General features: G+C 39.1%; 1 protein-coding gene across 4 annotated transcripts in view; it reads right to left on the reverse strand.

The window, feature by feature from the left end:
* LOC130919915 (trinucleotide repeat-containing gene 6C protein-like) overlaps positions 1-27,352 on the reverse strand; it is a 310,124-nt gene that overhangs the window by 102,242 nt on the left and 180,530 nt on the right. For 2 of the 4 annotated variants that reach the window (XM_057842551.1, XM_057842549.1), the window contains exon 1: positions 6,359-7,070. The exons of the other annotated variants lie outside the window; for them this stretch is intronic. The gene's annotated coding sequence lies outside the window, so the exon portion shown is untranslated. Of the gene's footprint in view, positions 1-6,358; positions 7,071-27,352 lie in introns of those variants that run through there. 4 annotated transcript variants of the gene reach the window in all.

Genomic DNA, 27,352 nt, shown 5'->3' on the forward strand with positions numbered 1-27,352 from the left:
TAGCAATGATGGAGGCTGGCAGACAAGGGGAGAGAGCAAAAGAAAAGGTGGGGGTGGGAAGCACCGAAATAACCATGTGCCTTGATTACTAATATTCATTGGATGATGATATGGAGAGAGAGGAGGTGCACAGATGATGGAAACCTACACTGCTGAAGACAAAGACAACTTGGAAAGGCAAAGACACTGTATGGAAGACACCCGAGCTTGATGCATCCTGAATGGCACCATTCACAAATAGAGAGTTAAGAAGTGAAGCAATATGAGCCACCACTGCTACACTATGTGGTAAGCCTACTAGCCACCAGTGCCACTATATCAAAGCTACACATTCCTGTGGTTCACAAAAAAGTCACATTACTTTTATCATGGAACATGGACAGATAGTGATTAGTTGTCGGATTATTATACAGGCCAAACGCAAATCACACTGTGAGTCGGGTTAATTTACTATTATTACCGATTATTTCTATCGCAAACTAAACTGTTCCCAGGATTTTTCCATTTTTGTTTGCAAATCTGCAGAAGAATGTTAGGGCTAGTGGAAGCTTTCAAGTCAGCATGATTATCTCTGTGGGGTTGATGTTTACCAGCTTCGCCTTGAGCAGGTGAGTGAATGTACACAACACACTTTATTGCCAGAAGAACAGACTTGATCAATGGATGCTGGGATTTGTTGACGTGGCTGAAGATGGGCGGATAGTTGTGACTCGGGAAAAGAGTTGATGCTATAAATAACAGCCTTGAGGTTTGCTCTCCATATCTTCACTGAGGAAGCAGCCAAGTCTACATGAAATGCCAATGCAGCGGCAGCTCATTAAGTAAGTAAACAGTGCGAGATCTGCCACTAGCTGGCAGAATTCAAGGTGTCAAGGCATTTTAAGTGTTTGCCTTTATGAATTGATCTGTGTTTGCAGGATTGGATATGCACTGCATATGCTTTCTGTATTTTACAGTCTGGTCTGCAAGCTAATTGATGACGTTATGAACAAGCAAAGCATTTTCTTGATTCATTACTTTGGAAGCATTGGTTTTTTTTTTGTTTTACTAGGGCTGACATTAACATTTTTTTTTACATTGCTATATGTGCATGATTTGATTCATTTATACTGTTTGATTGCCACTCAGTTTTAAGAAAATGGCCTATTTATGGTGTCGATAAAATGTTGTGCATTAATCAACTTAAGTACAAATAAAAAACCATGAATCTAACATGGAATTGTCACAATAACCACACCAAAATACAGCCGATACAAACAGGACATGTGCCAAATCAAATGATATAATCAGCAGAGACAGACTTATCAAGGTTACTTTGACACAACCTTCTGACAATAACTGCACATATCAAAATGTCAACTGTCTGACGATTAAAAAGTTGAAAACGATGTAAATGGTAAATGGCGTTACAGAGCATAAACAAGAGCTACCCAAAAATAGAAACAAGATATCCTATTTGCTTGTTACCAAAACATGCCAATTTATTTGGAACAAACAATTATTGGAAAATTCTCATTGTGTGTCAAAACTCTCTGTGGGGCTCAAGTCCTGTTACATATTGAGCACTACTGTCTTATATTAGTTTGGGAGCAGACGGGAACATTTAAATTTTATGTCCTGCATATTTCCCATCAGTCTTCTTCCATGTGATGCCATGCTCCTTCTCACCGTGTCTCCAATTAGCTAACTCGAAAGCGAAGGAGGGAACAGGGCCCCAAATAAACCTCGGCACACTGAACATTCCCCTGGAGCAGTGCCAAGACTCACAAGCATCAGCTCGCCAGGTCCCAGCTGCCCCCCTCACCCCACTCCATCTCAATGCTTCAATGCTGACCTGTCATACCCCTGGTGGGCCCCTTTGGACCCTGCCACTTCCATTGCCATGTATGTTTGGGAAGAAGGAAGCATAAAACAGCAATCACAATAAATAATCATTCCACACTCGGAAAAAATATATATATTTTCCTGTGTTAGCCATTATACTGTATAGTACACAAACACAGTACTACAAATGAGGAAGAACAAGTATTTGACTAGATATGTGTAAACCTAAGGAAAGTGACCATAATTCCTTAACTATAATACACAATCATTTTCTATATTATCAAAAATTGCAGAGGGAGTTACATGATAGGAAAAAGCAAAATAAATTAAAAAAAAAAAAAAACAATATTGTGTAGATGTTTACCAGTACCTAAGGATTGTGCGCAGTGTATTTTTATTAAGTCTGTCAAACTATTAAAATTTTTATTCGAGTTAATCACAGCTTAAAAATTAATTAATCGTAATTAATCGCAATTCAAACCATCTCTAAAATATGCCATATTTTTCTGTAAATTATTGTTGGAATGGAAAGATAAGACAAGACGAATATTTACATTCAACATACAGTACATAAGTACTGTATTTGTTTATCATGACAATAAATCCACAAGATGGCATTTACATTATTAAAATTCTTTCTGTGAGAGGGATCCACGAATAGAAAGACTTGTAATTCTTAAAGGATAAATGTGACTTTGTATATTGTGACTAAATATTGCCATCTAGTGTATTTGTTGAGCTTTCAGTAAATGATACTGTAGCAATTTAACTGTTCTGCCCAAATGCATGATGGGGAGTGCAACCGTGACTGTGGGTGGTGGCACCAATTGATATATATTCTCTGCGTTGGGAATAACATAGGGTGTTAAGAAACAGTTCAACTACTGCCATTCTTCCCCACGTTGCTTCCCACAATATCTCCAGTTGTTGTGGGAGGGGTGTTAAGACTATAGCCACTTAAAAGCACAGCTTCAAAGAATGCTAAAATCCACTTTACACATTTGGCGCTGCCTTTTAGCTCTATATATAAGCAAAACAGCGCCATTATAGGTTGAATGCGACAATGCGTGAGTGGGTCATGCCGCGCATGCGTTAATTGCGTTAAATATTTTAACGTGATTAATTTAAATAATTACCGCCCGTTTGCGTGATAAATTTGACAGCCCTAATTTTTAATCAATAAGATATCAAATCAAATACTTTATATTCATATAGCCCTTTACAAATAACCTGAGAGGTCCTAATGCAATGTCTAACGACTTTCTGTTTGCAAGGTTAAAAAAAAAGATTTGAAAAACATACTTTGAAGAGTATACAACTGGGGAGGCAGTGCTATACATACAGTATGTGCATATTATGCTTAAGAAATTACAGTACTGAATTGTTATTTTTATGAACATTTTAAATGGGTTGAGAAGTAATTTTAGTAGTTTGATGAAAAAGAGCAGAATTGCTGAAACAGATGTCTGCACAGCTCATCCATAGGTGACATACTGTTCTTCAGTTGACAGTACGAAACGACCCATTAATCGTCAGATACCGGCCCAATTAAAATCATAAAAATAGACAGATTTTTAAATATTTGTGTTGTCATGTTAAATACTGAATGACAGAGTTGTGTAGAGTCAAACTTTCTCTCAGAAATTCAATTTGTGTTGAAGACCCCCCCCGCCCCCCCCAAAAAAATCGGTCTTAAAGTCCTTGAATAAACCATACAATTAATTGCTAATTTGCTTATCAGAATTTTATTTTGCCAGATATTGGGTTCCAGTATGAACAGCATTAAGAAATTCAGGTTTTCCTTTTCTCATCGTTTGAGGGGTTGAGAACGACCTAGTCCACATATACTCATCAATTATTACAATGTCCACATCAAACTCAAGTGACAGGTATCCATTTATTCTACCTCCCTGTATTTAGAGGAAGGGGTTAATGGCTTTTGACAACCACAAATTGAATCCAGCTGATCCCAATGGCAATGCCCCCCCTCCCAGACTGGAGCATAACTCTGTGGTTGTGTAAAGCATGTTACCTATCAGTTCTGTGCCAGTTCTTCAAAAGGCTTCATAATAACAGGCTCGGTAACCACCACGGTCAGGCCTGGGATAAGGTCAATGACGGGGGGAGGAAGAGAATGGACGACATAAGCCACTTTACTGAAGCAGGACTAAGTGGTATTTAGTGGAGCCAACAGAAATGTTTGAATGTACTTCTTGTTCAATGGAACTGAAACCTCTTGGGAAACTGGTTTAATACTTTGTCGAAGAAATCTACAAGAGCTGTTGGATAGTGTGCCACAGAGCAGGACAGTCTACCACAACTTCCAAGATGGCATTGTGGTGGGAAAAAGAGCCGCAACTAGAGGATTAGATGTTATGCAGTCTTATCAGCAGAAGGTCAGACAAAAGGAAACAAACCCTGGCTATTATTTGCAGCAAATTACCTATATAGAAGATAACAGATGGAATGTTTTTTCCCTTGAATAGTGAAAATCTATCCAAACCCTACAGTACTAGTGTGCTGCCAATAAAATTTTTTGAAGAATACAAAACTGCGACTGATTTTGCTTTAGACTCAAATGTTGTAATAAGTACGGCAGATTAATTAATCAGTGTTCTGTTGCTGTATATAGTTAGTTGGAGTCTGGGTGGTTTAAATCTCTAGTGCAAAAACATTACCATTAGTAAGAATGTCAAATACGTAATTCCCAGGTCTCCTAACCTTATTAAAAGTCAATACCCTATTTGATTCCACTAATCATTACTTGGAGCAGTGAAGGCAAAGTGAAGTGGAGTCTTGCAGAGTTGATAAATCAGCCTTACTACTTTGCTGTCTTCTGAAGTACATGAAACAGCTATGGTTGCCGTGTGTGTGTATGTGTACCTCCTTCCGCTTTGCCACAACACCTCCAGGCAGCATTACGAACATGACGCAGAACATTCAGAGATTCTCCATCCCAATTAGCTCTCTAAGTCGTAATTGATTTGATCTTCCAGTCAAATATCATTAGCTAGTATAGACAATCAGGACATGAGAGTTAAAAACACTAAAGGGAAAAAAAGAAAAAAAACAACAACATACCATTAACTGTGTGTCAGAATTCAGAAAGACAATGATGTCTAACAGTCTCATGGAATGTCATGGTTCTGTATGATTCACTGCAGTTAAAAAAGGGGGGCTGACATACCATAAAGAGCCTATGTTAGCCACAGCCACTAAATATGAGCAGCAATCATTAGTCATAAAGGTGGAAGGATTTTATCCACCTGGGCAGTTCGCTGAAGTGGACATAACGTATGCTTGAAAGCCTGATTGTAAAGGACTTACAGCATCAGACTCCCTCTTCTTAACAAACCTAAGCTCCGTCTCCTCCCCCTATTCTCTACTTTATGGGCAGCAGAGCACCCGTGCAACATCTTTTCACAGCCACTCTTTTATTTGCTCCAATCACCCTTTGGGAAAGACGGGTGGGTATTGAGGAGGGAGGACACTTGACCCTCTGGAGGAGGAAAAAAATGTGTGCGTGTTTGTAGGTGTGTGCATCTGTAAGCCAGCTGGGTGTTTAGGGGCATGCGGGAGACACCTCATGACCTGTTTAGCAACCGCAGGGCATTAACCAACTGCCAGGACCTTGAGGTTGGCCCCAAAATGCTTGCACACGCCAGTAAAATAGCTTTGAAGCAGGAGAAGCACATTCCAGCTCAACACTTGTATCAGTGTTCTTGATTTTCCCAGCATTTTTTTTTCTCTTCATTTCATCATGGCACTGGTGTGTGACGATTGAGATAAGACAGTTCTGACAGAAGATGACAGAGGGATGGGATTGGATGGTTAAATTGAACAGGAAATTATGTACCTCAATTAAGACACGACGAAGAGATATTAAAAGCTGTACTTTGGCGCCTGGGGATGCAGAAAAGTGGGGGTGCAATGCAATGGAAGACGACAGTTCAATCAGTATCTGGAGTCGCGGTGGAGGAACAGAGGATGAGCGTCGGGACGGCTAGAATTAATAATGTACTTGGAATTAGCGTAGTGGAATTTACATGATGTATCACAGCTATTTGGACAGGCCGATTACACCATTTAAAAGTACTTTACATAAAATATGACGGCTACCACCAGCAGTTACATTCAATGAGCGTTCCATAGGAAGTCTCCCCCAAAATGTTTTACCCTTTACACGAATGAAAGTAATGCAATACCCTCTTTGCTATTGGAAAGAAACCATGCCATGTGCATAATGTTCTCCAGTCCCACTCAACCAATCACTGAAGACCTATGATATAACACTGAAGTTTCAAGTATATTCCCATTGTACACAGATTATAAACGTTTAAAGAAAATAAAGTGTCACAGCGTATAATCCTACCTAGCATTCACCACTACCTTTTCTCATTTCTGATGAAATCTCGATTGAGGCAACCACCATATGTAATTAGGAGAACACACACATAAGAGTGCATTAAAACGAAGGAGTTGATAAGAATGAGGTGTCTTAGAACAGAGAAAGAGGTTATAATTATTAACTTACCTTTCGTTAGACGCGGCTTTGGCAGCTTGTAATCATTCCCCGGTGTTGTTTCCGAAGTTACCCGTAAAGCGATGGAGCAGATTCAGTCAAGACTTGGCAGCCTCGTCGGCGGCCGCCGTAGCAGCTTATTGACAGGAGAGCGAGGTAAACAACGCCCCCCCCTTCAGCCACATATACAAAACCACAATCTTGTCATATGCAGCATGAGTGAAAAATTAAAATTGTCGCAAAAAAATGCACTACGTGATAAAACGCCATATGTGATATGAAATACAAGGGGCGGGGATGAAAAGGAAGCGAAGACATCAACAAAAACAACGATGCCAAAACAACCTTGTAAAACGCAGCAGAATTCTAGCAGAGGAAGGTTTGCTGATAGAAACTGAGCCTCAATTCAAAAGAAAAAAAGAAGAAAAGAATGGCGCAGTTTTTTTTTTTTTTTTTGTCTAAACTGGCCGACAGCCGTCCGAAAGCCAGCTGGCCAACTTGGTTTAAAGTGCAAAAAATGAATTTTTTTTTTTTCTTAAGTGACCAGCGGGACGATTCGCGACGTGCCGGCTAACGCGAATGCAAAGTGAGAAGCGACTCCGGGAAAATACATTCTGCGAGGGTCCAGACGGCGCAAAGCACGGTCATGGGAGGCGTATCAGTGAGCTCTCGGTCTCTGTGGTCTCGCAGCCATTTTGTTGAGCGTTGCAAACACCGCAGTGTCGCTTCTCTCCTCCTCCCCCGGAGAGCAGCCAGACCAGGAAGCGGCTCTTGAAACGTCACTGCCAGTCAGCCAATCACGAGATGGAACAAAACTCCGCCCTCTCGCCCCCTCAAACTGGGAGCCTGGGGACCATAAAATGAGAATGCGTTGTCGTTTTTATATACGGCGGAAAAAAGGGAAAACCTCAGGGCACGCCACCAGTAAAACCTTACCACAGCACATCCCAACTGAAAAAATGTGTTTGCCATTTCAAATTCTTTATTTCATGATATGTTTCCACCTCCCTGTCAATATTGATATTCCCAAGCAACATCAATAAACATGATCCATTCACCAAAACATTTTACATAGGGTTTATCAAAATCATGTTAGTAAGACACGTTCATCCAAGTATTGTCCTACAAGGTGCAACGTGATGCCACCATGATCAACCTCAGTTACACATCATACACAGTAGCGCAAAGTATATACAGTGGTATGAAAAAGTATCTGAACCTTTAGGAATTTCCCACATATCTGCATAAAATTACCATCAAATGTGATTTGAACTTTATCAAAATCACACAGATGAAAATACAGTGTCTGTTTTAACTATAACCACCCAAACATTTATAGGTTTTCATGTTTTAATGAGGATAGCATGAAAAAAATGAAAGTGGGAAAATAAGTGAACCCTCTGCCTAAGGAGACTTAAACAGCAATTGAAACCGATTTTTACCAAACATTTTAAGTCAGGTGTGTGCCCAATCCCCGATGAGTGGTTTAAAGGTGCCCTACCCACTATAAAACACACACCTGGTAAGAAACGTCTTTATGAGAAGCATGTCTCATGTGCATCATGGCCCGGGAAAAACAGCTGCCTGAAGACCTGTAATCAAGGATTGTTGATTTGTATAAAGCAGGGAAAAGATACAAAACTAAGACTAAGACTAAAAGTCTGGATGTTCACCAATCAACAGTCAGAGAAGTTGTATACAAATGGAGAGAGTTTGGCACTGTTGCTTCCCTCCCAAGGAGTGGACACCAACCAAAGGTGACGCCAAAGATGAGTTCAGCGCAGAATACTCAGAGAGGTAAAAAAAAAAAAAAACCTAGAGTGTCTGCTAAAGACCTACAGAAATCACTGGCACAGTCCAATATCTCTGTGCACACATCAACTATACATAAAACTATGGGCAAGAATGGTGTTCATGGGAGGACTCCACGGAGGCAGCCACTGCTGTCTAAAACAACTTTGTTACTCGTTTAATGATCGCAAAAAGGCACTTGGACAATCCACAGAGGTTTTGGCAAAATATTTGTGGACTGATGAAACCAAAGTTGAATGTTTTGTGAGTAACACACAACATCATGTGTGGAGGAAAAATGGAACAGCTCACCAACATCAATACCTTATCCCTACCGTGAAGCATGGTGAAGGGAGGATCATGATTTGGGGCTGTTTTACTATCTCAGGGCCTGGACAACTTGCAATCATTAATGGAAAAATGAATTCAAAAGTTTATCAGAATGTTTTGCAGGAAAACCTGAGGCTGTCTGTCAGACAGTTGAAGCTAAAAGGAGGATGGATGCTGCAACAAGACAATGATCCAAAGCAGAAGTAAAAAACAACTTCAGAATGGTTTCAGAAGAAAAAAATACACATTCTGGTGTGGCTAAGTCAAAGTCAAGACTAGAACCCCATTGAGAGGCTGTGGCCTGACCTAAAGACAGCGATTCATGCCAGAGGAATCTGACTGAACTACGGCCGTTTTGTAAAGAGGAATGGGCCAAGATTAGTCCTGATCGATGTGCCAGACTGATCTGCAGCTACTGGAAGCGTCTGGTTGAAGTTATTGCTGCCAAAGGGGGTGGGGGGCACAAAATATTTAACGTTAACTTAGTTATTTTTCCCACTTCTGTCATTGTTTTCATACTATCCTCATTAAAATATGAAAAACCTATAAATGATTGGGTGGTTTTAGTTAAAGCAGACACTTTTTTTCACCTGTCTGATTTTGACAAAGAGCAGATCACATTTGATTGTTATTTTATGCAGAAATGTGAGAAATTCCATAAGGTTAAGATACTTTTTCATACCACTGTCAAGTAAGAATGTTTCACTTTGTCTACCATGACTTTGAGTTTAAAAAAAAAAAAAAAAAAAAATCCACAATAAAATCCTTGGCTGCCGAAGCACTATACCATTTTTGCATGTGTTTTACCGGTTTCCTGTCTTTTTTACCTCACTGGCTGCTATTGACAGCAAAAGACATCCCCATTTGTACAAGGAGGGTCTGAATGCTGACTTGTAAATAGTCCAGTACTCAAATTGATTGAAAATTGGTACTTTAAGTTGAAGAAATAGGTCAATGACAAGGCTCCAACCTGCAAATGTTATTTGTTCACTGTCAGTGGCAGTGAATGAGTCATTAATTCATCTTCTATGCCTTTATCCTCACGTGGGTCGCAGGGGTGCTGGAGCCTATCCCAGCTAACTATGTATGGTAGGAGGAGTACACCTTGAATTGGTTGCCAGCCAATCGCAGGGCACAATGAATGCCATGTAGTACTTTTCATTATTATTGATTATTGGCACCTACAGCGTATCACAAAAGTGAGTACACCCCTCGCATTTCTGCATATATTTAAGTATATCTTTTCATGGGACAACACTCACAAAATGACATAATGAAAGTAGTCCGTGTGCAGGTTATATGTTAGAGCTAATTTATTTTCCCCTCAAAATAACTAAAAATATAGCCATTAATATCTAAACCCCTGGCAACAAAAGTGAGTACACCGCACGGGAACTACGTACATCCCTAAATGTCCAAATACTGAGTACTGCTTGTCATTTTCCCTCCAAAATGTCATGTGACTCATTACAGGAGTGCTGTCAGCACAGACTACTTTTCATTCTGTCAAAGTGTCATTTTGTCAGCGTTGTCCCATGAAAAGATATACTTAAATATCTGCAGAAATGCAAGGGGTGTACTCACTTTTGTGATACACTGTATGTCTAACATTGTAGTATAAGAAAATGACACTTATTAGTGTTTCAGCTTTTGTTTACCACTCAACTACTCTGTAAAAGAGCAGGTCTCTTAAGGCTCACTTAACATAAGAAAAATGTTATATTACGGTGGGGGAGGACATCCATACAGACTATATCAGCTTTATTTTCATTTGCATGAAATGTGACAAGGTGTCATAGTGTAGATAAAAATAAAACCAATGTAATATTGGACTGTATTTCACCAGATACAGTCAAAAACTGTAATATGTTCTGAGACGCTATCACACAGTGAAAATTCCATATAGTAGCGCAGTTATCACTAACACTGGTTTTACATCTAACGCCTTTGTTGTCTTGATTAACCCTCATTTATCATCACAACAAGAAGCTACTAATGATAGAATGAACACAGTGCACTTACATTTGTCAGATGTCCGCAAATACCTTAATACTGAATGCTAATGACTCTCTGTTAGCAGATTTCTAAGAAGTAAATGCTGGTGAAACCATCTCAGTACCTTTTGATGTGGGTATGAAATAATGTCAGTGCACCATTACCACCATTACTGTGATTTTGACATTTGTGTCACAATATTTAAGGAATTTTATTACTAAAAAATGGCACTCATCCTGTAAAGGTCAATTTTACAGACTTACTGTATATAACCTATATAACTTGTATTTTAAAAGCTTTTTACATCATTCGTAAATCATGTGGAAGTATTCATCAAATGCGGGTTGTAGCGTTTAGGGGCAATATACTTGCAATTTGGATCACTGTGCATTATCCATGGGTAAGAAAATCATTAAATTATACTTAAAGTAGTCTATTTCCACAAATAGTGGCTGGAGGTATTTATTTACTCAACTGCAAATTAGTTGTCTGAAAGGGAGATACCATTAATTGTAAACATACATACTAAAAGTTTAAAACAAAATCAAGAACTGAAAATTTGCGTAACCCTCCAGTTCATTTAAAATGATGCAAATACTTTCCACCAATGGTGTTAAAGATCATGATGGTTCTCCATGGATGCTGTTTTGATTAGCAACAGTCCTCAGGAAGTGTATTAAAAATAGCAGCAAAGAACTGTAGTAGTTAAATGGGCTTGGTGGTGGCATGGCTCAGGTTTTAAATTGGTTGTCACCCAATTCAAAGGTTGTGCATTTGATGCTGACCCCAGGTGACCATGTGCAGGTATCATTGAGCAAGATACTGACCCCCAAGTTGTTTCTGATGTTGCATCATAAGCACCTGAATAAGGGGCAGTGGTGGGAGTATTTTGAGGTTTACAATTATCATATTACAAGGTTCTTTTTCTGAATGGAAGAGTGTGTCTATTTGAGGGACATTTTTTTAATTCTCAAATGATTAACAGAGGATACCTGCAGATTACCACTCTTGTGGTATTTTATATGGAAACAATTCTAACGAGTAGAAGTTTGGCTGTTTCATCCAGAATTTACTTCATATGCTTGAACCACTTTTTCATATAGTTCTTATACCCAAGCCGACCTTTGTCAAAAATGTCTTGATCAGGTGCTGTACAGAGACATGAGGCCATAATTCTTGCCTATTCACAACATGATGGATGAGGTCGACCTTCTGCCCTCGCAATTGCGTCTGCACCGTCTTGCAGAAAGAAACGTGGCCCCTGTCCATTCTCTACGCTCCTTTTTCATGGAAATGAAAGCCCGGCGTGCAGACAAAACACACACACGCACACACACAAAGTTCAGTGGGAACAGGTCAAGACTGCGCATTACAATGGTGATGGCTGACCAGTGAGCACTTGCTTAGAAAAGCTGAAGGCTCTTACGTATGACTTGTAGAGACTACTAATGAGAAAGCCAGGGGCCCTGTCCAAAAGTTTTTTTCTTCTGTTTCAAGGCAAGATGCCCAAGCTTTTGAGACCGCCAACGCCATCAGAATGGGGAAAGCAGATGTTCCGCTCTCGAGGTTAAGAAGGGTGAGAGTAGAAGGGAATGTCATCAGGAAAAGAGAAACTCCTTGAGGCACATGCAGTCCATGGTAGATTGGGAAATATTTCAGGGAGTGCACAAGTTTATTTTGGGCTTTTTACAAACCACTTAAATACATTGTTATGTGAGAAAGCTCTTAAGAGCACTTGAAAATTGCGAACATCATTGAGCAATGGATTAGAGTATCTATTAATTGCTGTTTTTAACACCTTAAATGAGTCAGCAATGGAAATGGAAGGAACAATATAACAATAGTTTAACAAACATTTCCTGGGAATTAACTTGAAAATAGCAAAATTCTAAGGAATTAATGGGGGGCGGGGGAACCTTAGAACTGCTACACCAGGGGAGCTAAATATGCTCGTGGTTGAAAATTATAGAGCAAAATGAAACAAGAGTACGTAAAAATTAATGTATTATTTTTAATAGTATGAACGACACATTTGATTTAGCCTACTCACAATCACTATGCATAAATATAAATGAAAGAAGTGACTGTTTTTCAACAGAGCACCCCCTGCTGGATGTGTTATGTGAACAACAGCAAGACATAAGTAAATTAGCTGATATGCACTAGATAGGGACAGGCAACCTCTTAAAGCATATGCATAAATGTTAATCTCATCCTCGATCTAATCCCTTTATTCTTTTAGGTGCCTCCCAAATGTTTCTTTGATTCCTCCATTTTGCGTAATTGCTTTCAAATTCAGGCAGATTACTGACAGAGACAACCCAATGGGAAAAGATCTGCTAGACATTCTAACAAGATGAAACAGACACAAGTCACAGGGCTACCAGTGGAAGCAATCGTTCACGTCTCCCCGCTCAGACAAAGACCTCGCTCTGTTTTCTTCCAGAATGCTCTCCCTTCTTTTCTTTTTAATCCAAGTCAGCCGGCGGAGTCTGCGGCATTCTTACAAGCATGCACGTGTATCCACCAAACCACAGCCACTACTTACATTTTTTTCCCATTTTCCCTAGTGGATGAATAAAAATCTATCCATCATTTTTGGTCCCATATTGCAGATGCACACCCTTAGCTATGTCTTCAGTGGTTACATGCATATTTAATGCATTTGCTCTGTGGCTACATTTTGTCATTTAAACACATTTCCCACAGGAAGAAGTATCCCTGCCCAGAAACATTAATAATCACATGCGTTCATAAAACATTACCAGGGAAATTGCAAACAGATACAAAAAAATAAAATAAAATAAAATCTCTGGAGCTTTTTGTTCAAGTCATAACATGTTTCACAAAAAGACCAGCTGGAGTTTAAAACCAGAGGATATGCAGTGTTGAACTAATCATCCATCCTCATAATGTATGTGGTACTGATAGTTAAAAATTGAGAATCCACAAGTGTAAAAAGAGGTTTACCACCACGCATTCAAACTCTGTACAAAAAGTACAACTACAAAAGCTTGATCTGAAAGGTTGCCGACAGATGATCTGAAAGGACGCCAAACGTTTGTTGCCAGCACTGAGCCAGAAAGCCGATCTGGCAAATCCTCTCTCCAAAGATAGATTTTTGCAGAATGTATTTAGTTGTATTTGTCAATGACTGATGAGTTGGATGCAGCTGTGCTTCAGTATTGATCATGAATACACAACCTTTCTTAGGAGTCTACCCTTAATGCAAGCAAGCAATCAAAATGCAGACAGAGAGCTACTTCTGCCAGGCTCAAAGTGACATTTCCACAGGCTGGACTTGACATATGCAAAAAGGCACTGGGGAGGAGAAAGCGGGTGAAAGCGTTTTTACAGAGCCTCGTTTTTTCAAGATGATTGAAGTTGAGTATCAGCAATGGGATGCAAGTGCAGATCCACTAGTAATTTGACAACATTTTATAATCAACTATGAGGAAAATTGACAACCTCTAAGTAGTTTAATGGAATAGAAGGTTAAAAAAAATATATATACAGTATATTTTCATGACATCATTTCCATTCACCTATCCATTTTTTATACAGCAAACAAGTAAACTAGTGCCTGATCTGGCCATATTTTGGAAGAGAGGTGAGGTACCAGCTGGACTGAGGGCAAGTCAAACATTGACGAAGGCAAACTCGATACAGGTAACTCAATGAGATTTAAACCCAACCTATAAATCAGTGTTGTTCAACCACTGTGCCACCGCACGGAACACCAGACACTATGCTGTGGCCGGAGCACAGCAGTGTGCCGTGGAAAATCATCCTCTTTTACCACAGCACACCAGATACTATGCCAGGGCACAGTTGAGTGTCGCATGTGCCCAGGGGCGCCGTATTGGGGTGAAAAGTGAGACTATTTCTAAGGGCCCATGCCCTGATGGGGGCCCACAAAGAAAATTAGAACATTAGGTACCAGTAATCGTTTGCAAATTTAAATAGTAATCAACATAATTTTAGGAATGAAACGAAGGGTTTCTTTTTCTTATGTTGTTTTTGGCAAAAACTAAACACCCAATGAGAATACGTATTGACCCCCCCCCCCCCCCTCGCCAACTTAAATGGTTTGGTCTGCTCTTACTTTGATCAGACCAGGAGCAGTGGTGCGCATTTACACCAGTCAATGACTCGGAGTGTGCGGTGCTGCAGAAATGTTTTCAAAAATTGGGTTTTCAAAATAGGAAAGAAAAGAAAGCAAAAAAGGAGATGGTAAAAAAGGCCAACATGATGTGACAAACTACTTCACAAAGCAAGGATGGTGTCTTGGGTCAGTGTAGTGCTGAAAATTAACCTGTTATCTTAGCTCCGGAGCGAGGTCCCAGCTCACTCTATAAGAAATAAGGGATTTTTCCGGCCTCAATGAACGACATTCACCTACATTCAAAAACATGAATTCCAAATAATGACGGCATTTTGTGGTATCCTAAAGATGGTGAAAGTTGGTGTGGAAATTTTCTTTTTTAAAATCTGCTTGAATCCAGTTTGTCAAGAATTTATTGAATTTAGTTTGTCATCAATTGAATTTAGTTTGTTAACAAGGGACCTCGCTTCGGAGCTGTAGCCTATTGTGGAGATCGCGAGTTTCCAGATGAGGCTAAGCCTACTCCATAATGAAATACTGAAATTATTTGCTAGCTAGTGTTGCTCCACATTTTGCTTACATTTAATCAGTACAGCAGGCAAACCCTTAGCAATCTGTTCATACTAAAACAGTTGTATACTGTATACTGTAATGTATACTGTAGTAAAGTTAAAACAAAACATTTATTCTAAGTCATTCATAATGGTATTTGCTTTGAGAATATTTCTAATAAAAATATATTTAGATTGTAAAAGATGGCCTTCAGTACATTTCTTATAAATGATATCAGTCTATTCATTATTGCTCTATATGCTGTATGTTTACATAAATATATTTTCATCTTAAATTAATGCAGAAAATGCACAAATTAGAGTGTAAAGATTCACCAGAATGCAGGAAATTACACAGGTGATGCTCTAAATGTTTGTGTGTCCCCAGGCACTGGTGGTGGGGCCCAAGGTGATATCTTTTCATGGGGCCCCAAATCCCTGGCACCGCCCCTGCATGTGTCCAGGCACAGTGGTTGAAAAACATTGCTATGTATGATCAATGTTGTCACGGATTACTTAAAAAAGTAATTTAATTTCTGATTACTGATTACTCGGGCTGCAGCTATCGAATATCTTAGTAATCGAGTAATCGACTGAAAATTCTATCGATTAATCAAGTAGCCGGATAAAACATATTTTTAGGTGAAGAGCATTTATAAATATACATGAGAAAACAAGACATTTCACCTAATATTGAACCATTTTCAGTCAATCAATGTCTGCATTTTCGATGTACATTGTTGAAAACAGCCAACAATTGCATCTCAGATGTAACTAGAATATAAAAAAAGACTAATTCACTGCTTTCACTCTAAAAACTTTTAGATCTTATTAAAAAAAATATATATATATATATACTGTATATATTTCTTACCTAAAAATGCCATTACGCTTGATAACACACATCACTTAAAAGTTAGGTGTTTTTCCCACGTGTTTCAATTGAATTTCTAATTTTATCAAGCTATTTTTAAGTTCTAGTTAAAAGTTTTAAGTTAGTCTAAACTGTAAGTCCTGATAGGATTTTGAGTTTTTGCAGTGTTTAAAATAAATGTATGATACATTCTGTATTGGAGCACATTAGGGACCAGTGCTACTTGGTGTTTTATCCAGCAATGACTACTGAGCTAAAATTGACAGTTAGCATTACTAAGTTTTTATTTTACACCCTCACCACTCCACAGCGCTATGTTATGTTAAAGCCTGTATGTAAGAGACGTTAGCCACGCATCGACAGTGGTCATAATTAATAGAAACCTAGCCCTCCATAGGGCTAACGTTACGTGAGCGAGTGACAGTAACGTTAATCTTATTTATTAGTGCTAATAAGTCTACTGCTTTAAGATGGCGGCTGTTTACTAACGCCGCTGACTCTTTCATTTCGCATCTAGTTCAACATACATGTGATCTCTATGAGACGCATCAGACGCTACCTGCTACCACCGCAGCATCACGCGGGCTAGTTTTTAGCAACGTCGGTATCGTTTGTAGCGGCTGTCGGCTGCAGTAATTTTTTTTTTTTTTTTTTTTTTTATTGCTTCTTCCTCTACGCATGTGACATCAGCGCGTTGTCCCACATTAAAAGTAGTCCGAGCTGAACGTGATGCTTAGAGCTGTCAAAATCAAACGATTACTCGAGGTGAATAAAATTACTCAGATCAGTTTTTAAACTCGAGTTACTCGAGTTGCTCGAGTATTCGCTTCAGCTCTACTGATTACACCTCAAAAAAGTAATCAAGTTACTGGTTATTTTATTATCATAGTAACTAAGTTACTTTAAAAGTAAATTATCAGTTACTTTTTACCAATTTTTCTCCTTTTGCTGCCTTAACATAAAAATAACAGAAAAATGTCATCGCGTGCAATTGAGTTTTTCACATAAGGCTTAATCTTTGAGTTAGCGGGGGTTTAATTAGTCGATGGAGTTCCCCTTTGAAATAAAGACGTATCCGTTAAAATGTTGTCTATAAAAGTTGTAAAGCAATAAAACACACAACAAAAATTAATGAAATGAACAAAAATCCTACAACGTACAGTTTTCATAATGGGTCAAAAATTTTCAAACAGATCATGTGACTAGCACCTTGGAGACTATCCTTTGCTTTGCTTAGCCAAAACTACACAAGAGGAGGCAAGATGAATATTTAGAATTTCTTTAAACCTTAGCTTTCAAACGCTACCAACAACAACTTGAACTGTTGATTGAACTCGAACAGTGTCAAGATGTGTGTGTATATATATATATACAGTATTGGCCAAAAGTTTGGAGACACCTCTAAGGTGGATACTTTGAAGAATGTAGACTACAAAACCTGTTTTCAGTTATTTCACTTTTTTATGCCATTCCACATGTTCGTTCATAGTTTTGATGTCTTCAGTGAGAATTTACAATAGTAGTGAAAATATATAAAACGCAAAAATGATGAAGTGTGTCCAAACTTTTGACTTTTGTTTCAGAGTCTTCAACATGCTTTTCCCCCAGTCCCAAAAATGTAAAACTCCGCCTATGATTACAAACTCTAACTATAAAATGTACATAATTACACATATTATAAAGGGTGGTTACAAACTGTAGAAATGCTGGCTGTCTCGATACCTGTCGGCTTTGTTTCGAGTTTTTTTCGCGTTGTGCTGTAATTCCAAGTACTTCCTAGTTGAATTGGATGTCGAGTTTTTAGCGGTCGACAGTCTTTCTGAGCCAGCGCAGCGTTTGCAACACACGGAGATATTTTTGTCATCTTTACTGGACGGATATGTGAAGTAATGGCTGCATCTCCAGTGAGCAAATGCAGCCGTTTGTTGTATCTCTCCGGCTCCTTTACTGTTAGCATCCTGATAGGTAGCCAGGCTATGTTGTTGACCGCCGTAGCAGACGGCGCGCACACAGCATGGTATTACACGTGACCCGTTTTTTTTCCCCGATGACAAAACGTGAGATGTGATGTCACTCCCAAACTCAAGAGCAGTATTTTCTATTCAAATGCTCTTCGTACATGACTACAGTATTCTTCATTCTACATACAGTATGAGGCAACAACAAAATAGTAACGCACAGGCACTGAGGAAACTAACTTTAATCAGATTACTGGCTTGGAAAAATGAACGCGTTAGATTGCTCGTTACTGAAAGAAAGTAATCAGATTACAGTAACACTTACTGACAACACAGTGTATGATGTGCTAAATTTCAGACCAGCATGCTGCTCTGTCAGTGATATGCTTAACAGAATAATGTTAGTAGTAGCTTCACTTCTACAAACTGACAGTGCACTTCATTAGACAACAAACGAGTTGGGGCTGAATGTCTAAATGTTTCCTCAATTACTTGAGCAATTCCAGACAGTAAACGCAGCTATCAACGATCAATTAACCATTAAACTAATTCATTACATTAAAAAAAAACACAACAGAAAAACAGTAAGCTTAGTTGCAAGTCAATATAAGAAACTGTACTGCACTGAAGTAGAGGGATTCTTTTTTTATTTACTCTCATACAGAATAAATATTACATCAACCAACAACCGAGAAGATCCGATATAATGTCTGCAGAAACACACTGATGTGCACACAATGCATGCAATAGCTGTTGCGTTGGTCATAAAAATGCAATACGCTACTATTAGATTATGACCTTCAAGCAAATGCAGTGTAAATGTTTCTAATCCCTTAGTGTAATATTGCGTCTGTGGACACTACATATTATATACCTGTGTGTGTGTTTGGGGTGGGGGTTTGGGCAAAACAGAATATATAGCATTGTGGGGGTGAGGTAGGGTAATACCCAGCAATTGTCTGTGAGTCTCCTGTATGTGTGCATGCACATGCCTGTACTGTCAATGTGTGTGTGTGTGTGTGTTTGCTTGTCCATATGGGTGTGTGCAGTGCAGTATAGGACAGTGAATTGGAGCTGTGGTAATTTCCCCTGAGACAAGCAAGTAGGTAAAGGCCAGCGAGGGAAAGAGGGGAGGATGGAGGGAGTGTGTCAGAGAATAATGAGGAATGATACAGTGGCGTCTTCGGCAAAGAGGCCAACACATTTGCTAAATCCAAATGCCTCTCTGCACGATAGAATTGCTCTATATCACTATTTTTTTCTATTCCAAATGCCTCCTCTTGAGAATTGCCATTTCAGAACACAATAAGCTGTTTTTGTAACGGGTTTCTTCTTTTAATTCCAAGTCCTTCCTTTCCTGATGACTTTGCTTTATTTTGTTACAATTGCCCCGTCTTAATAGTAGCATACAGTAAAGCCCTGTTTATTCTACTTTAACAGATAATACGTGGAATTAGCACCGATGGAAGAAGGTGAAAAATCTTCCATGTGGTTTGTACATCTGATTTTGTGTGTTTGTGGGCGAGCGCCGTCATTTATTAACCCCTCCTCACTCCACACCCACACCCCATTTACAAACTCATTATCATGCTCAAAGACCTGCATGGATTTGATGGTGTTTTGGGAACTGACTGCTTAATCTGATTTATTGCGCACTTAAGCTTAATTGATTGCCTTTATGGATTCAAATGACTAATTAAGAGGTAACAAGTCTACTTTCCGTTTCATCTTGTGTGATAATGACCTATGGAGAATGAAGGTAGTGCAACTGTCAATCAAATAAGATCATTTCACAGCATGCCGTTTATTCAAAATTGACGTGTGAAATGTGTAAAAACAATCACAGAAACTAAAGCTTTGATGGATCTGAGCAAAAAACAGCAATTACATAATTAGGTTTATAGCCAGTGTGTTTGGAAAGCCGCCATAAAATCTTTATTGCTCCAAACACAGACAAGATATCTCGACCTTCAGGTGATCTTCACCAGATCAATACTCTCATCAGAGCAGACAAGCGGTCACAGATTTACTCAGCCTCCTATAACTACACCTAGACCACCACTTCCAAGCTACAAAGACACACTCGTCCGTCTTCCATTGTATATCCCACACGCAATAAAACACACAAACACCATATCCAACGAACTTTCGCTGCTCGTATTGATTGTTCAGTATTGACCGACTCACGCACGAACAACCGTCATGTACACCCTATCTTGTTGACTTTATTTCTAACTGCCATGCTGGGATTGCATGCTGCCACTGGTCTGTTATAAAAGTAAGAATTGCAACGTCTTTTGAAATTGCATGCAGCCGGGATGCCAAATAAAATGATGAATAGAGCGCAATAATGGTGACTTATCAAGTTTATCACATAGAATTTCATATCATAAACGACTAGCTATCTTGCATGTGTGACCTCTGTGGGGATTGAGCAATAGAGGGAATGAAATCAGAGAAATATGATTATGCATGTTCTGTGACATGAAATCTGGATTACTGGTAACAGTTCTACTAATGTTGGAATTTAAATTAACATTTTGATCTGTCATCCAAATATGAACCACTCCAAAACCTAAAAAGACAAAAGATGGCTAAATGATGGTTTGTCTCACACGAACCCATTAGTCGTATCACTCGTATCTCAGGCACCATGGTAGCAACATTATATTTGTTGTCTCTGTTGTTTTTCAAGGAAGATAACTACAAAACCTGCATTCCAAATGGAAAAAGTATAAATTTGCCTACGGTCATCTGAATGACCTAGACATTCAGTACTAGATGAGAGTTCAAATGACATGTTAAAATATTTAGAATCAAGTGTATCTCTGCGACCAAGAACAACAATCACATGAATGCCCTGCACAGTGATTGTATCTCTGGTTGCATATATACTGGATGTATGTTTTCCATTAAGGGAAAAGGGCACAATAGAGGGAACACAGAAAGCCAAATATCAGCTATCTGATAATAGGTTGCTAGTTTTAACATCCCTTGGCATATACATTTTACATGCACACACAAACAAGCAAATCAATATCTATCTGCGTGTGGCCTGAAGGCTTCTATTTCAATTCCATGTAAATGTTGGTGGCATAACCAGAGGCAAGAGCTGATATTCAGAAGACCATTAAGAAAAGGCAGTGATGGGTTAATTCACTACATGTGCCCGAGTTGCTTGGAGGCAATGGAAAACCAGATGCTGTGATGATGTAGAAAAACAAGGGGTGGACCAGGTAGTACATCAACAAGCAGCCCAACATCACACGAATGAAGCAACAACAGAAGCAGTTATCACCACCATACAATGAAGCATTGTGCCGGATGAGAGGGATAACCGCTAATGAGCTGAGGTATTGAATGTTCGTAGCTAGGACATGTTTATACCAACATTCCTAGCCACCTCTCGTACTGTGGTTGAGCATAGGAAGATGATTGGGTTGCCCCAGCTATTGCCCACAGCACACAGTAACAGCAGTTTACTTTACGGTTTACGGAATTCGTCAGCAGAATTAGATTCTTTTTGTGTATACATGTTTTTTAATGATGTCAAGTGAACATACAGTGCTGCTCGAAAGTTTGTGAACCCCACAGCGATGGTCAGATTTTTTGTAAAAAAAACTAAAATAACCTTATTAAATGTTAAGTTATACCCAAATCCACAATACTGACATTCCAAATAATGGACTGAAACAAAAGAAATAGTTATATTGTCATTCTTTATTTAACAAAAGTGGTTGATTTAAGAAAAACTCAGATATCATGTGTGCAAAAGTATGTGAACCCCTTCAGTTAATAGGATATTGCGCCTCCTTTTGCAGAGATTACCTCAACCAAACGGTTTCTGTAGTGACTAATCAGCCTCTCACATCTACTTTGGGGGATTTTTGCCCATTCTTCCTTGCAGAACGCAGTCAGTTGAGAGAGGTTTGATGGGCGTCTGGCATGAACTGCTCGCTTCAGGTCCCGCCACAGCATTTCAATGGGATTTAGGTCAGGACTTTGACTGGGCCAGTCCAGAACACGAATCTTCTTCTTTTTCAGCCATTCCTTGGTTGTATTGCTGGAATGCTTTGGATCATTATCATGTTGCATGATCCACCTTCTGCCAAGCTTTAACTTCAAAACAGATGGCGTCAGGTTATGTTCTAGGATTTGACAATATTCCTCAGAATTCATGATTCCCTGGACTATGTGGAGTTGTCCAGGTCCTGAGGATGAAAAGCAAGCCCAGATCTTGACATTCCCACCTCCATGCTTCACTGTTGGGAGAAGGTTCTTTTGGTGGTATGCAGTGTTGACTTTTCGCCAGACATGGCGGTTTTGGTTGTGACCAAACAGTTCAATTTTGCACCTACATCAGTTGATGAAAACTCTTTTTAATTTAGTCTCGACAACACAACTGTTAAAAAAACAAAAAAAAAACTACTGAATTGATTGATTAGGAAATCAGGTTGAAATAATAGAAAATTCCAAAATGTTGAGGGGGTTCACAAACTTTTGAGCAGCACTGTACATGTTCCTTCATCAACTACTGTATGTCAACAATAGCACGAAAATCCTATGATGGAAGAAGAAAGTGTCCCCGCATCAAAACTGCCTGTGTATGTTGCCATACAGTTCGCATTGATATCCGGAACACGCAGAGGACTTGAATGCTGAATGTACTCATGTAGAAGAGGATCTCAAAAACCTGGAAAATATTAATCTGCAGAAGAATGATGCCAGCATCAAATGGCTAGATCTCAAAGACCACAACTCTTTGCCTCCAGGAGTTACTTTGGCCACTTCCTGAGCATGAAGTTACATAAATGCGTCACTTATCAAATGTCAGAATATATGTGGCGAGAGCTATTTAGAGATTAAAGTTTTTTTTTTTTTTTTTAATTTATTTTTTTTAAATTTTGAGTAATGTAATCTCCGGCAGGTTACAAATGTTGATGAGATCATAGGTATTTGTGCAGGGTTTTGTAATTTGCAACATCAGTTAATCCGGGGAGGAAACTGAAGGAGAAGAATGGGAAATATTCATGAGCAAGAAGGTGATGCTTATTTGTGGGATATGGCAGAGGAGATTTGAGTGATCAAACATGAAATGAAGTTTTCTTTAATGACATGTAAAATGTTTCAACAGTGAACAATATGAAATAAAATAACTAGGGCTGTCAAAATGATTAAAATTTTTAATCGAGTTAATCACAGCTTAAACATTAATTAATTGTAATTAATCACGATTCAAACCATCTCTAAAATATGCCATATTTTTCTGTAAATTATTGTTGGAATGGAAAGATAAGACACAAGACAGACGTAAACATTCAACACACCGTACATAAGTACTGTATTTGTTTATTATAACAGTAAATCTACAAGATGGCATTAACATTTTTAGCATTCTGTTAAAGGGATCCACGGATAGAAAGACTTGTAGTTCTTAAAAGATAAATTTGAGTACATGTTATAGTGATTTTATATTAAAACCCCTCTGAATGTTTTCGTTTTAATAACATTTGTAAAATTTTCAATCAAAAAATAAACTAATAGCTCGCCATTGTTGACGTCGCCAAGCGGGACGTCACATGGGCTCTTCTACTTCTTTCTTCCACAGTGTCTTTACCTACGTAAGGTAGTGATTGAAATACACCACAAGGTGTCAATGGCGAGTTTTAAATTAATTAGAGATCTAGCCAAGGCAAAGTCTGAGTAAGTTTTATGTGTATTTTGCATAGCTATTTTGATTAGGAATGCCAGTTCTCTTTGCATTGAGCGCTTTTCTTTTTGTGAACATTACTTTTTTGAGAGATAGGAATATTTCTGTTGTGCTTTCACTAAATGATACTGTAGCAACTTAACTGTTCCGCCCAAATGCATGTAGGGAAGTTGGGCAATCATGACTGTCAGTAGTGGCCGCAAATGGTATACAGTATGTTCTGCGTTGTGTTCATTTAAGCGTGTTCAGAAAAAGATTGTCTCTTGTCATTCTTCCCCACGTCGTTCGCCACAATTCTTATAATTGTTGTGAAAGAGTTGCCAAAGTTTAAGCCAATAAAAGGCGCGGTCCAATGAACGCCTGTGTCCGCTCGCATTTCTCTGCCTTTTCGCTCTCAATGTGCTAAAACAGCGTCATTGTAAACTGAGGCATGAACGGGTCATTCCGTGCATGTGTTAATTGCGTCAAATATTTTAACGTGATTAATTAAAAAAATTAATTACCGCCCGTAAACACGATAAATTTGACAGGACTAAAAATAACACTTTAATTAATGTGGACTAAAAAAAAATCAGGTTAGAGTCCAGACTGGTACTTCACTTGAGTCCACACACTGTCATGACTCCATGTGTTATCCTAGTTGCATTACTTGGAAACACACGAAATCAAGTCTGCAATTAATGACACTGATCTACTACTTAGGCGTTTCAACACTCCATTTATGGCGGCCTCCACTCTAGGGCGACATACACAAATCTCTACTCGGATTAGTCAATATGAGGATTCTGCATCCACCATCCGAGTTCTCTCAGGCAGCGCACGTCCTCAGGCTGTCACTGGGGTGTGATATTTTTTCGTTACTATATGATTAGGTAAAAACGTGTTTCTACCAAACACTGTGTGTTCTTTGATCTTCTCTGATCCTACCACAATGTTAGCATTAGCCTCAGGCCAACAGACAAAAGGATAAGTTATGTGGTTGTTTTTAAACAGACATGCTGTAATTCTCTGTTGTTTTTTTTTTTTTTTTTTAACATTCTTTGCATAATTAACCAAGCTTTTATGGTTGTGAGTGGTGACAGTTTGAAGTAGGAGGTAGACGCAGAAAGGTTTTAATAAATGAATGGATGTTGTACTGTATGTGTGTGTATGAATTGTTGCTGTGTCTGTTGCTGCATGCTATCAGCAACCTCAGTCTGGGTGTCAGTTTGATTAATGTTGCCTTCCTGCAGCTGACCTGCAAGGTCACTGGAATAGTGGGTACTCGGCCTCTCCCATTCGCTCCTGCGCCAAAGGGAGGAGGCTGTTTGGGAAAGGGTCGCCCAAATAATATGCTCCTCCAGAGGCTCTACCTCCACCCCCTTTTTTCTGTACATATTTCATTTAAAAGCTCTGTCCGTCTCTCCTTCATCTGCCCTTGCACACTTCGAGAGCTGCGTATCGCTCATTCTCATCCATCTCTTTCAGTCTCTTCGATGCTCAAGCCCACTGTCCATCTCTCCAATCTGAAATGCAATCAAAGGCATTCATAATAAAAAGGAGTTTGAGGATGTTGAAAAAAGGGAGGACAGGCCTGCAAGGTGCCATTAGGGTCACTGATCTAAGATTCTGATAAACACATGCACATTAAGCACATCACTGCCACTCTTTCTTGCCTCCATCTGCTCACAGTCTCATGAATTGAGTTGTACTGGCCCACCAGATGCTTGGCACAAAGGTGCGCTTCCTCCGAAGGCGGCTCATTTTGCCAGACGGCCATTACTGGCACGCGCCTGATGGAGAAAGTGAGGGTGGGGTCAGCGGAAAAGTGATTGTTTTATTAATGCCAACTGTTACTAGAGTCTGGCGGACCACTTTGCAGTTTCCTTAATTCACAGGTTTTATTTTACGCAATAAAACAGGCTGTAAGAATTAGTGAACAGCCAGTTTAATGGCAAAAACATTTGGAAAAAAGAAGTTCATCCCTGTATTTCAAGAAATATATGTTTGGTGTTACAAAATATATGTCATTCTTTAGTTAAATAAACTGATGGTAGGCTTTTGTCATGAGTTATTATAAAAAGACAAGTAAAATAGGAGCAGTTGCTAAAAACCTATCATTAAAAGGACTTTACTGGTCATGCTGACATGACAAAAGGGTGGAACACAGAGGTTGGCATAATGTTTAAATTCCAAATGCTCAACTAAGCAAGCATACATACAGTCATGTGAAAAAATAGGACACCCTATGAAAGCCTGTGTGTTTCCTAACATATCTGGTCATTTGGATATCTAATATCAATTTGAACAATTTTGAGATATTGAAGTAATAGAACTAAACAATTAAAACTGAAATTTAAAAAATGCCATTTCTGTTGAGGATAAGGACCTCCCCCCATACAACCCCACTTAAAAAGGCTAAAATCACACACGAGTGTATCATATCAGGTGCACATGATTAGAATATCATTACCCAATGTTTTGAAGGGGGCTTGCCTTATTTAAACTTCACATTTAGTTTGGTGTGCCCCTGACTGTTGAAGTGAGAGAAAACAGCACGGTGAGCTCAAAGGAGCTGTTTGAGGCCTTCAGAAAGAAGATTGTAGATGCTTATTAGTCTGGTAAGGGATTTCAAAAGTTCTCAAAAGAATATTAAAATCAGCCATTCCACTGTCAGGAAAATAGTCTTCAAGTGGAGGACATTCAAAACAACTGCCAACATGCCCAGGCCTGGCCGTCCAAGCAAGTTCAACCCAAGAGCAGACCGCATGTTGTTAAAAGAAGTCTCCAAAAACCCTAAAATGTCATCACGGGACCTACAGCAAGCTCTTGCTACTGTTGATGTGAAAGTGCATGCTTCTACAATCAGAAAGATACTTCACAAGTTTAACCTTGATGTGAGGTGTGCAAGGAGGAAACCTTTGCTCTCCAAGAAGAACATGAAGGACAAACTGAAGCTGACTTTGACTTTGACTGAAGACAAAGACCAGCCCTTCTGGAATAATGTTCTTTGAACAGATTAATCTAAAATTGAATTATCTGGACACCAGAACAGAAGCCATGTTTGGCGTGAACCCAATACAGCATTTTAAGAAAAGAACCTCATACCAACTGTGAAGAATGGAGGTGGAAGTGTCATGGTTTGGGGATGTTTTGCTTCAGCAGGACCTGGCCAGCTCACCATTATAGATTCCACCATGAATTCTATCGTGTATCAGAGGGTGCTTGAGGAGCATGTGAGCTCATCTAAGAAAAAATTAAAGCTGACACGAAACTGGACCCTGCAACATGACAAAGCCCCAAAACATCCCAGTAAATCCACCAAGGACTGGCTGAAAAGGAAGAAATGGAGATTCCTCGAATGGCCGAGTCAAAGCCCGGATCTTAATCCCATTGGGGTGACTTGAAACGGGCTGTACATGCAAGAAATCCCTCAAACATCTCACAGCTGAAAGCATTCTGCAATGAGTAGTGGGGCAAACTTTCTTCAGACCGATGTCAAAGACAATTAGATGGCTACAAAAAACGTCACACTGAAGTTATTTCAGACAAAGGGAGTAACACTAGCTATTAGGTGGTAGTGTCCTAACTTTTTCCTCAGTTAAAATATGCATTTTTGTTGATATATTTTGTTTAATGAGTAAAACAATGTTAATTTTTGTTGTTTACCTGCAATTAAATCACTTTCTTTTCCAGAGATAAAGAAAAACAAG

This window comes from Corythoichthys intestinalis, chromosome 8 (assembly GCF_030265065.1).
Source record: "Corythoichthys intestinalis isolate RoL2023-P3 chromosome 8, ASM3026506v1, whole genome shotgun sequence".
Taxonomy (NCBI): Eukaryota; Metazoa; Chordata; class Actinopteri; order Syngnathiformes; family Syngnathidae; genus Corythoichthys; species Corythoichthys intestinalis.